The sequence below is a fragment of the Perna viridis genome, chromosome 6, assembly GCF_037379345.1.
Source record: "Perna viridis isolate PV_CMFRI_1.1 ecotype Kerala chromosome 6, ASM3737934v1, whole genome shotgun sequence".
NCBI lineage: Eukaryota > Metazoa > Mollusca > Bivalvia > Mytilida > Mytilidae > Perna > Perna viridis.
This window is the reverse complement of record NC_142450.1, coordinates 32,514,014-32,524,916: the sequence shown is the minus strand read 5'-3', so window position 1 is coordinate 32,524,916 and position 10,903 is coordinate 32,514,014. Positions and strand designations below refer to the sequence as shown.

Below are 10,903 nucleotides of genomic sequence, written 5' to 3'. Positions count from 1 at the left end.
TTCAGATATTTTTTTTATGGTGTTCGAAGTAGAAGGGGGTCTAATGGGCCAACACCGTAGTTGGTTTTTGGTGCGATTTAAAATTTTTCGTTTTACTTTAGATTCCTCGCGGTAATTCCCGCCTGCGTTTTTCAATCAGATTTCAGATATTTGTAACGCTTTTTAGGATAAAAGTGGACAAAGGGGGCCACGCCCCATAAAAAATCAACTTAATTTTTGATGCAATTTTGATTTTTGTTTATTGGATTCCTTATGGAAATCCCTGCCCTTACATGAGCTTTAAGAAGCATGCTAAGCAAATGTACTCTGGCATTTACTGATTTTGAATTAGTGAGGCACAAAGTGATCCATGAATGCACCCTAAATAGAGGCAGAACTTTGTTTTCAAATTGAATTTCATAGTAGTGTGCAATATTGTGTCCAGATGAGTTGTAATATATTTGTAAGTCCCTATGTTTAAGTGTGTCAAAACCGAGTTCAACTGGCTGGGATCGAATCATGCTGTGCTCGGCAAAGCATTTCATTTTTTCATACCTTACAGATACAGAAACATATTTCTCTGATCTATAGAAAGCAATTTGTCCATCCGTCTGTATGTCTGTTCATGTTATCCTTTAAAAGTCTTATTAAAATTCCGGGCTGTTTTGTGTCCATATTTGCCCCATCTACTAGTATTCATGGTTCGACCTCTGTGGATGTATCTAGCGTTGAGTTGCCATTTTGATTCTACAAATTTCAAAAGAGTTTTGAGACATTTGCTTTACAATTTTTTTTTTGCGGCGAGGGGGGCATATGGCTACGAATAGCAATCTGATTATAGGGTAGACTTATCTTTAACCGATTTGAATCCAAGGCATACAAATTGAGTCACGCCGAAAAAAAATAAACTTTTTAATTTTTGGTCCGATTTTGATTTTTTAATCGAATTCCTTGCCTGTTGATTTCAACAAGGTTTCAGATATCTCTAATAAAAAAAAAGACTTTGTTTGTTAGTTTTAAGGGACCAATGCAGGTTCCGCCTTAAAAAATTGCTTTTTCTATTTTTCGGTCGTATTGTGCTATCTTGTCTCCAAACAGTTATATACTGCAGTTGTGGCCATAAGAAATTGTAAGTGCATATGCTTAAGTGGGTATGCTTTTTTCAATCAGATTTCAGATATCTCTTACGGTTTTTGAGTCACAATGGGCCAAAAGGACCAAAGGGGCAAATACTTTTATTTTGGTCCGAATTTTTAGTTTTTTAATTGGATTCCTTAAAAAAAATCACAACATGCATTATTCAGTCGGATTTCTGATATCTCTAACGGTATTCGAGTTTTACTGGCACAAGAGAGCCGAGCCCCAAAGAACAAACTTTTAAGTTTTGGTCCGAATTCGACTTTTTTATTCAATTCCTTATGAAAGTCCCTTACTATGTTTCTCTATTATAGTTCGATATCATATGATTTTTAGTTACAGTGATCGGAAGCAAATGTATTGGATTAGCACACTCAAAGCAACACTTTTTTCTACTTTAATTGATTTCAAATTTTGTGCTATCATATTGTGTTGGAATCAGTTGTTGTGTCCTTAATGAACTGTAATTCTCTATGATTAAGTGAGACATAAAACGAATATTGTATCCACACTTGTACCATGTGATCAGACGTCAACATGCTGCGGTCGTATTATGCTGCCATCTGCAAACAATTTTACATAAGTATACACCATTTAAAAATGTTTCATATATTTCATTTACCGTAAAAGTACTTTAATTTGTGGATACCAATTTTAGTGGATAAGGGAAGAAACACAAGTTTTCAGTATACACATCAATGGGATTATCATTTTTGTTTGGAACCAAATTTTGTGGCTTGGCCTTCCCACAAAAACACAAAATGGTATCTCACGAACAAAAACACTTTAACAGTACTTTATGTTAATATTTTTAGTCGACAGAGCTTATGTTTGTATATGTTTTATAAGTATTGTTTTTAAATACAGCTTTGGCCTTTGAATTTGATCTATGTCGGTGCGTGTGTTCTTCTACATGCACAACGGTATGTTTATAGAGGATCGATAAAAATTTACTTAACAATTAAGCAGCTCAGTGAAAAGTTGTTTATTCATTGCGTAGCCTAAGTGTTAACAGACAAATCTATGTTATGTGTCTCCTAGACACAAAGATGTTTATAAAAGGCAGCCATACGGCTTTGAGTATAATGTCTAAACAGTTATGTCCATGAGGAGGGTGGGGTATCTAGTAGTTTATCTTGGTATGTCATCTTGTGGTGCAATTTAATAGAGTTTTGTTCTTTTTTTCTCCAGCTATCGCGCGGAAACAAAACAATACATTTCTTGGCCCATAATTCCTATACGAATATGGTCACAACCTAATTAATCAATCTAAGTCTCGGAGGTCTATAGACATAGACATAGACAAGCTTTATTTAGAGTCGGCAAGACATAAAACAATAAACATAAGCTCTTATGAGCTTTTGAACCGACAAACATAACATTTACAGTCATACATAACCATGCAGGTAAGTAAAACAAGACATACATATACACACAGATGACATTTAGACAAACATAAATACACATAATTATATTAGTCAGTACTATGATACGAGAATATATACACTAAAAAAATACTACTACTACTAGCTAAAAATAAAATAATAATCAGATAAGGAATAAAGCTATCGTACAACTAAAGCAAAGTAACTAAAAAATAATAAAACTGAACCAAAAAAAAAGTGTAGTATGTGTGGTTGGTATGCTGCATCAGTAAGAAAATTTTAGTCTGAATTTTTGCATACAAGACAAGTACATTCTTTGCCATTCCAGAAAGACAATTGACTTTTGAACTGATTAAAATTTGAAATTTGCCTAAAAGATTCTGGAAATTAATTCCAAAGAGCAGGTGCAGCATACCTGAAAGATCTCTTACCATAGCTAGTAGTTTTCACACTTGGAATCTGCAATAAATTTGTGTATCTAAAATCATACTTGTGATCTTTCTTTTCAACAAGATTTAATAAGACAGGAGGTCTTAAATTATTAAGTATTTTAAATATTTCTATTGCCATTGTTCTTGTTCTTTTTATATACATTGTCGGCATTTTTGCCTTGATTAAAAGATCTTCATATGTTGAAACATATGTCTTCATAAACAAATCTTAGAGCCCTTTCCTGTATTTTTTCAATTTTTTTTGTATCACCCTATGAACAAAAATGCCATGATAGTGGGCAAAAGTTAAAATTTGACTGTATAAATGTGTGAAATATCGTTAGTCGATTTAATTTTAAGTTTTTTCCTATTCTTTTTAAAATATTTAATTGTTGCACTGCTTTTTTACACAAATTATGTATATGGGAATTAAAATTTAGTTTAAAGTCTAAGTCTACTCCTAATAATTTTACAGTTTCATCACAGCCTATTTTTGCAGATCCAATATCAAAAGTGGGCGTTTTATCAAAAGTCTTTTTGCCAACAGCTATGGCCTGAAACTTTTCAGGATTTGCCTGCATACAATTAAAGTGAAACCAGTTTATCAAAATAGTACTTTCTGATTGTAGTACATCTATTACTTAATTAAAATTTGGCGAATGAAAAGATAATGTGTAGTCATCAGCATAGTTGTATAAATCTCCTTTTTGAATAAAACAGAAAACGTAATTTATAAACACGTTGAACAACAAAGGACCCAAAATTTATCCTTGCGGAACCCCGTTTTGAATTTCTGCTCAGCTACTGAAACAAGAGCCAATCTTTATTTGTTGCTTCCCTGACAAATATGATAATAACATGTCAGTATACTTTTTGTTGAGACCATATGCTGATAACTTACAAATTAAAATATCATGTGGCAGACAGTCACAGGTCCATAAGATACATATGATACATAGAGATCCATACACTATTGTGTAAAAAAATTTTGGAGGTTATTTTTAGTCTAATTCAGAATCGGTTACGGTTATAATTCCAAAAATCAAAGCAAGCCTGACGTTACCGTGTGGTAAATTTTCATGAAGGACGACGATAATGTTCAGCATTATTACATTATACGACACCAATGACATGTAAAACGTCGAAAGCTTTATTCACTCGTAAACTGTAAACATTGTTTTCGTATATGATATAAATAATCATACACTTAAAATTACTTGATGTATAAACAACACTTAATTCAAACGAAAATGCATGCAATAAAGTAAAGCGGAGTTAACTTTTATCGTCCTCTTCTTAACAATATTAATTTTTATAGAAGTACTATAACACAAACATTGAACAAAACAAACTTTGATCAATTTATTAGATCATAAACACGAACCATATTCTTTTTATGGCAAATCCACAATGTTTGGTCTGCAAGCAATACACGAGGGACTCTCAAGATCTGCAAGTGATACCAAAGTTATATACTGTCCATTTTCACATACACTCAATAGACAGTTGTTCAGAGGATCCACAACGTACATTATTTTCGATTCTTTACAGTAAGCTATGCCATTCGGAGTAAACTTATAAGGAAGTGTCACTTTCGTGCTAACGTTACAACGGAACCGAAGATTTCCAGCAGAATCAAACACGACTAAACATGAAGCACCGGGGTCACAAACCCAGACATCATTTGATGGACCACAGGCGACATCCATCGGTGACGACAAAGTGCTTTCAACCTGCCAGCGTACTTCCTTTTTATCGGAGTTCACTTTTGAAAGAGTTTTCTGCACATCGAGTAACGCGACTTCTCCATCTAAGTAAACGTCCACTGCGACTGGTCTGTTGCAGTAAATCCCACTTCCCTTTTCATTTGTTTAAATTATCATATTAAATCGGTCATCATAGTAGCAGATACGGCCGCATATTTCGACGACACACATTTGAGGTCGAAAAGTAAACACTTCGTCTTTAGCGTGTCCATCAGATGTGTAAGAAATCACATTTTTACGATACGATCTTTTATGCAAGACATCTGACCGAAACGATAAGACGCCCTCCAACCCAGAACGCAAACAAATAGAAGCTACAGATTTGTTCAACTCAATATTGGCTGTAAATGAATGCCTTAGCGCCAATCTCTGCGAAATAAGTATTTCATGTTCTTTCACATGACCCAATGTAATTTCAAGTGACTTCATTTTGACAAATACAGGAAGAATGATTGAAAAAGACTCAACATTTTCACTTATGTCTGAATTTGAAGAAAATTGACTTTTACATTGTATAACATCTGCATCAGAGCCAAGATTGAGAACATTTCCTATATACGTCCTTTTACTAAGATGTTTACTCAGTTTTGCCTCCATAGTTTTCTTTTCATCTGATAATTGTTGTTTTTGTGCGTCTGTTTTTTGTTGAATCTGTGATTTTATTTTTATACATTCAGAGGAAATGTCTTGAAACAACTTATTTTTTAAAACTTCAATAGATGCATCAACTTCTGTCATATTTGCATCGATATAACTTTCGCATTCATGTATCTGTCGTATCTGGTTCCTACAGCAAAAAATCTGAAAGTCGAGTTGCTGGCTATGTTTCTCCATCCACTCATTTGAATCTTGCACAAGGTCTGCCAAATCCCGTAGTTTGTGTCCTTCAAGGGCTTCATGCAAGGTCATCTTGCAGTCTCTACAGATCGGAATTTTACATTTAACACAATAGAAGCGCAAAATCTCACTTGGATGTTTTGCACATACACTGTTTTTCGTAATTCCCTGGTTGGATCTAAACGATATAACTTCATGTTCCTTACAGCCATTGATTTCCTCGTGTATAGATGTGCAAGTTTTGCACATAAACTGATAGCAAGTTTTGCAATGCGAAGAAATTTTCCCTTCATTGCAACACAAATCACACTTAGTAGTAACGGTTTTAGATAATGCTTGAGACTGTACATACACATTCACCGGGAAAATGGAATTCACGAGAACTGATGTTCGTCATAACGGACAGCTAAAAGTTTTATCATTTTCTTTACAAGACTTTTCAATTAACTGTCCTATACAACCGCTACAGAAAGTATGATAGCATGGAAGAAGTCTCGGGTCACTGTAAAGGTCTAAACACAGTGGGCACGTTACCTCGTTAATTGTAGCTGAAGCCATTACACCTTATGTTACTTTCGTTTTTAATCGTACGAAGTACATTGAATTACTTCCCCTATGCCTATGCGTATAAATTTTGCGTTTTAATTCTTTTTTAATGAAATCTTGAACCACTCTTACATATTGTCATTTGCATATTATTCAACACTTTTTGAGAAGTTACAAGTGTTATTTCCATATCTAGAATGCATATCATTTACTTGTTATCAAAAGTCTTGTTTCGGATGAATTTTCCAAAGAATAGTTTTCAAAAAAGGTGGGGAATATCAGCCAGGGGCAGATCCGGGCATTCCCAAAATTTGCGAGGGGCTCACTTCAGCTACCATGCTGTGATTTTCTATATAAGGATCCCGGATTTCAGGTTAGGTGGCCTAAATAGAATTAAAATTTAGGGGGGGGGTAGAATTTGCGAAAAATTAAGATCTCATGCTAAAACACACAATTTCCCAATCTTAGGGGGACGTCCCCTCCTCCCCTCCGGATCCGCCACTGCAACAAAACAAAAAAAAGTTACGCTTAAACTTTTTTGAGATTTTTTTTACCGTACTTTTATTTATGTTGGTATTTTTCTTCATATAGATGCATGGTGATATTCCCACAGCACCCTCCTATGAAATTTACACCTTACCACTGGCCCGTTTTGCTCGTATTTGTAATAAAGTGTCAGATCAGAACCTCACAGAAAAGCTTTTGCATCAGGGTTGCCGATTTCAGTAACTTCTAAGAACATTTTTTCATCGTTACAAAAGATTGATACAAATGAAAATGGTTTTGCTCACCCATGCAGTTTTTTTTATGGAAATATAGTCTATAAAGCACATTCATTCAAACAAAATCCGATTGATCGATCAAGTGCCCTTAATAGATTTATTCGTAAAAATCACTGTCTATTCTTTGAAATTGTTTTCACAATTACAGATATTCGACGCGTAATTGCAACGTTAACCTGCGTAAAAGCCGAGTCATTTTTTGTAATCTTGCTTATTTATTAGCACCTGACGTTACTACTCCAAGAGTAATCAACGGAACCAAACTTCTAGCGGAAATCAAAAGAACGCAATTCAGGGACAAAGACCAGACAGGGAAAACAGGCACACACAACAAAGAACATTAAATAACCAACATAATACATACAAAGAAGTTAAAGTAAATGTGCAATTGGGACTCCACTAAAAACTAAGAGTATGGACCAGGTGCACCGGTAGAGTAAGGGTAATCTGCTTTAAATTTCTAAAAAAAAAAACACCGCCGAGTTGCTAATAAAAAAGCAAGTTCAGGTTAGACGAAAGAGGATAAGTTCTCATGGTGCTGATAGATACACCGTAATGGTCCACGAGTTCATGATGACGACCATAAAACTACTGTAATGATGATGTAATCTTGTTGAAACCTAACCTTGTTCCAGAAGCCTAATTTTAAAAAAGCCTAGCGTAGTTATGGCAAGCTCTGGCCTGACGTATGATTTGTGATATGAAAACTCCATAGGCAGGTTCTGAAGGGAAGTTGCCACAGATGAAAAAAAAGTTGACAATTCTGAATGAAAAGTCATCACGTTTGTCGTAAAGTTTGGTCTATAGTTTTCCTTTAACATCGATTTCTAAGTGTAGGTCAAGATATGAGTCTGACCCCAAAGTGTCTGTAGTATCCTTTATTTCAAGTTCTTTGGGGTAGATATATCAAATCCCCGAAATTAGGATTGTTAACGATAATACGGATTGGATAATCATCGCGTTTGTTGTATAGTTTGGTCAATACTTTTTTTTCTTTACCATCGATCTCCAAGTGTAGGTCGAGATATGAGGCTGACTTCACAGTGTTTGTAGTATCTTTTTCTCTAAAGATCTTTGGGGGTAAAGGCGATGTATAGAATACCCGAAACTGGGATTGTCAAGTACAACTCAAGCCCAAATCTGGTTTAACCGCACCACAGATATTCGCCTTTCCACAGTGAGGTCGTTATTTGACTTCTAAGTTTATTTTGAAGAAATGTCATTATTCTCTTACCTTGGAGTTTGTTATTTTTGTTGTCGGTGCCTTTCAGAGCTTACTTAAAGGTGTGCTTACGCTTATTAAAAACGTTTTTGGTGATCTCTGCATGTATTTACTATTTTATAAAGGCTATACGATTGCGCATTTGATCCATACACACGTGTCAAGATGGAGATATTACTTTGCACACAAATTCTGTTTTTTTTTTTTTAAATTCGAATCCAATCATGGCCCCTCAGGGGGAATTTACATTCAACATTAATATCCATCAGATGACACAATAAGCCACTATACTATAACACAATATAGAGACATAACAAAATATATGGTATTCGTGTAGAACAATAGATGTATTTTTTGTATACCTGTAGTCTACTCTCACGTTAGGTCCAATGATAAGGGGCATAGTTCCAGCTGTTTTCCTTTCTTGTTTAATCAAAGGAATCTTGTGAGTATGGTCGGTCCACAAGGGACAAAAAGGGCGGGGCTCACGGATTTGCATGATTAATTAGAATCATTGCATTCCTTCTCGTGTCCGATGTAGACCATGTCGTAATTCAAGTGTATAAATCTATGTCGACCGATTGGTTGGTTGTATTGTCTGTCCGCATGGGACATCGAGTAATTGATTGATTGATTAATTGATTGTTAGTGTGGAACGACCAAGCAGCAATAGTTCAGCTCTATCCAGGCAATGAACAGGAAATGGATTATAAAATAAACATGAGATGATAAAATGAAAAATGCATATCCTGAGATGGGACAAAAGGATAATAGGGTCGACGAATTCCACTGGGAGAGGTGGGTAGAGTTGGGCAATTTATTCTTCTGTAGCAAAGCCGAGGCTCTCACTCTTGTCGAATACCAAAGCCGGTTTTTTTTTTATGGTTTGCGGTCAAGTATCCCATACATATACCGGTATTACAGCCTGACGACCCCAGCATGCAGAATGCCAGGGATACCCCATTCAACCACCAGGGACACACAACCCAATTGCTCTGTGGACCTATTCTTTTGACACCCAGAACCGCACGGGGCACAGGGGACATCAAGGGGCAGTGCTTAAGGATATGCATGTTATCTATCTAAACTTTGCATTCCTCCTCATGTCAACACATGAAATACCTTAGTAATATCTCCTCACCACCCATGGACAGGCTCGTAAACTTACTGTTTTTAAATTTGAAAAGGTTCAATAGTTATCACAATTTACAATAAATTCTCCCAATATTTTTAGTATTCCTGCATTTTCACATGACATCAGCCTAACAAATTTTTGTTCAATATTTAGATTTGCAAAGTTTGAGCACTCATCTGTTATGATATTTAATATTTTTTCTGCTACTCATTTTGTTTAGAACACTTGAAATAAAGTGAATATCATCTTCAATCTCGTCTGAACCACACTTGGTACAAAGCCCGAGGTGTAGCGGAATATCCTGGTATCTGCCTCTTTCTATTGCATGGTGTTGAGAAGACAGTCTGAAGTTGCTGATACTTCTGAGCTCGAAATTACTGATGATGTTGAGACACTTTCCATACCAAAAATTAGATTTGAATTTCAAATAGGTTCTCATGTTACAATCATATTAATTTCTTGTTGCATCAATTTTCCAATTTTGGATGTATTATGCATTTCTCAACAGTCTTTTAATTACATTTTTGCTTAGCTTTTTAATTGCCATGTATTTATGTAGGTCTGGGACATTCTGAAGGATTATTTACTAGATCCATACCATGATGATTTTTGCTTACTATATAAGGTTAATTTTAGAGTGTTTATAGGCATCTTTTAATAAAGAGAAATCTTCTTGTTCTAATACTTGATAATGACAAAATGTAGTGGAAATCTTCTAAGTTCCGAAAGTATACTGTAAAGTTTGTAGTTTTCCTGTCGACACCAAGTAAGTGCTTACAATTTTACAAGCTAAGTTTGGATATAATTTATCTAATGGTGTTTGGACACCTTTTTTTTTAATTTGACTAGAAAGCAATTAAACGATCCCCATACCTCACCGCCATACAACAGTATTCGTTTAATAGTGTAATCATAAACATGCATACATGTTTGAATGTTTGGTTTTAAAGATAAGACATCTTTCTGTAGTTTCAAAAATGCTTTTAGAGAATTTTGAGCCAAGGAGATTGTACCTGAATCACAAAAGTGTAAACCAAGGTGTATTTATATTGGTGTGCACGGGTTATTCAAGGGGGTACATTTTGTAGACCTAGGGTAAGGGATACAACTCTTAAAAATCATTGGAACGTTTGTATTCAGCATTTTGCATCAATATTATAAAAGCGTCTAATTAACTTGGATTCATTTTATTCTGCTTCAAACCAAAGCTTGAGAGGCTTTGGTGAAATTGAACATAATATGAACATATCACTGATTTCATGAGTTATGCCCATTACCCTAGGTCTACCTCCTTAACTTAGCTTGAAGACCATTTACAGATGTAGATAGTAGAACCATAACATCAGCATACAATAGACAGTTAAATGGCTTATTATTTAGCATGGCACAGTCCGTGGAATCTGTAAGATACTGCATATCATTTATGAAAATCTTGAATACATTCGTTCTTGAAAGTTGTCTCCTTGTTTCACCTTCAAACAATGTTCTCGTTGAAGGTTTATGCCGGTTTTGTTTTCCAGGTCTTTTGTGCCTTTAGGTGTCCAATACGATAATACGATTTGTGACATTTTTAAATATTCTGTGTTACCTTATTACAAGAAAACACCTAAAGGACTTTGAGAGTGCATCAATCTATATGTTATACTTTTTGTAAACTCTGTTCACTTTAAAAGGAATGAACAC

General features: G+C 35.0%; 1 pseudogene; it reads right to left on the bottom strand.

Annotated features, from left to right (window-relative positions):
• Positions 1-2,390: 2,390 nt before the first annotated feature.
• On the bottom strand, positions 2,391-6,271 carry LOC148614600 (E3 ubiquitin-protein ligase TRIM45-like; annotated as a pseudogene).
• Between the last annotated feature and the right edge of the window lie 4,632 nt (positions 6,272-10,903).